Source organism: Camelina sativa, chromosome 12 (genome assembly GCF_000633955.1).
Source record: "Camelina sativa cultivar DH55 chromosome 12, Cs, whole genome shotgun sequence".
Taxonomy (NCBI): Eukaryota; Viridiplantae; Streptophyta; class Magnoliopsida; order Brassicales; family Brassicaceae; genus Camelina; species Camelina sativa.
In genome coordinates, this window is record NC_025696.1 from 17,670,030 (window position 1) to 17,672,503 (window position 2,474).

Genomic DNA, 2,474 nt, shown 5'->3' on the forward strand with positions numbered 1-2,474 from the left:
GCCTTGCATTCATGAATAACCCCACCTATGTCATGCCCTACCCTCTCATCTTCCAGAGCCTTAGCTTGAGCTCCTTTAGCTATCTCCTCCTTCTCTTTGGTCTTTTCGGTTACCAAGTCAGTTAAAAACTTTTGATATTGAGGCACAAGTGCAAATGCATCAAGCAAAGGCATCCTAAGTTCAATCTCCTTGACTTGGTTTTCGAACAGAGCTTTGTACTTCTCAGTAAGCTGCTTCTTAAACCTCACTGGAAATGGTAGTGGTGGCTTGTATGGTGGAGGAATGAATCTCACAGGTTTATCCTTGGGAGCAGTGGGTTCTTTAGTAGCTTCAGGATCAGATTGTTTTGCTGACTCAATTGGATCCTTGAGCACCTCGACAGGATCCTTTATCTCAATTTCATATTGAAGAAAATCCTCCCCATCTAAACTCTCAGTGTCCTCAGTGAGCCATACATCTACAGCTTGGGTGGTGATTGCATGGATAGTAGCATAGTCCTTGGGGTTTTGAATTGCTTTTCCAGGTAGTTGGCTAGTTGTTGGGATAGAAGTAGAAACAGTCTTGCCTTCCATATACTTCATCTTGGAGTTAAGAGCTTCAAACTTGACATTCAGATCATTGTAAAAACATTCCATCCGCTGACTGAGTTCAGCAAACTTCTTAGCAGTATCCAGAGAACCACTAGCTTGACCTTGAAGAAGTTGTTGTAGCATGTGCTTCATTTCTTGATCTGGACCTTGAGTAGGTTGAACTTGTTGAGGTGAAAATCCAGGTGGTGGTCCGGAAGGAGCGTGAGAACTTTGCTGGAATTGTTGCTTAGGCATGAATCCTTGATTGTAAGGAACAAAAGGCTTTTGCATACCTTGTTGTTGCTGCTGAGGAGGGTACACCTGATCTTGTGGATTTGCAACATTGGTGCTCCGGTAAGACGAATTGGGGTTCGTCTTGTAGGGGTTATAACCCTTGTTGTATCCACCTTGATTCTGGACGTAGTTGATTTCTTCAGACTGCTCACCCTTCCCATCCTGAACTTGAAAAGGGTCATCCTCAGATACAAAATGGACAGTCTGCTGCTGACTTAGCAAGAGGCGGTCAAGCTTGTCATTGACATTCTTAAGGTCCCTCTTGTACTTCTCCTCAGACCCATCGTCGCCGCAAACTGTGCGGTCATAATCCTCATTGTAGTTGCCGTCAGACTGAGCGAGATTCTCAACCAGTTGCCATCCTTCCTCAACGTTTTTGTTCAAGAAATTACCGTTAGAAGCAGTATCAAGCAGCATGCGGATTTTTGGAAGTACACCACGGTATAGAGTGCTCAGCAGTGACTCGTTGCTGAAACCATGGTGTGGACACTGGCTGTGGTAACCCTTGAAACGCTCCCAGGCTTCACAGAACGATTCTGAGCTCTTCTGAGTGAAGCTGGAAATCTCATTCCTGAGACGTGCTGTTCTGGAGTTGGAGAAAAACTTGGCCAAGAATGCCTTCTTGCAGCCATCCCAGGTGGTGATTGATCCCTTGGGAAGGTTTTTCTCCCATTGATGAGCCTTGTCTCCCAGGGAGAATGGGAAGAGGCGCAACTTGTAACCGTCCTCACTCACGCCGTTGATCTTGGTAAGACTGCAAAGACGGTCGAACTCGTCCAAGTGGTCGAGTGGATCCTCCATAGGCAAACCGTGAAACTTGTTTCCTTGGATCATGGTGATCAGACCACTTTTGATCTCGAAGTTGTTGTTCTGCACGGCGGGAGGGACGATTCCAGCACGCTGAGTATGAGTGTTCGGCGCATCCCCATCACCAATGTTTCGCGGTCCCAGATGTGGTTCATTATGCTGTTCCATAGGGAATGGTACGGGATGATCGGTGGAAATACGAGCTTGTCTTGGGCGTTGCAACCGATTGATTTCGGCGATAACAGGAAGGAGATTCTGATGCCCTCTTGATCTAGTGTGCATGCAAGGTTGCAATCAACAGGTACCTGAGGTGCAAGACAAACAAGCAGAAAACCAAAGCAAGTCAGTACTCAGAATGATAAGTGTAACAGAACTTAATCTTGCAAAACTTGAAATCTTAAATGTAGCAAAACGATTCCCAAATGGCAACGGCACCAAATTGATACTAAGGTTTTTTGTGTCTCCTAGCAGGTTCAATTAACCTTATGCGTTGTAATACTTAAGGTGTCAATCCAGTTGGGAAAGTTTACTATCACTCAAGATGCAATCATGAAGTCACAAGTTAAGCCAATTCAAAGAGTGTTTTTAACTAACAGTCCTAGAATGATCAAAATGCGAAGCGGAAATGAGTCACAGAACTAGAAACAAGAATGCATGACAAGAAGCAAAAGTGAATAAAAACGCAAACGATTCTAAGCATAAACAAACGAAACAGTTCCAAGAATGTAATAAAATCCAGAAAGAAAGAAGTCCTAAGGATGGGGTAATTGATGTCGGTGGAGTATCCTAGTCTAAGGAGTGTTT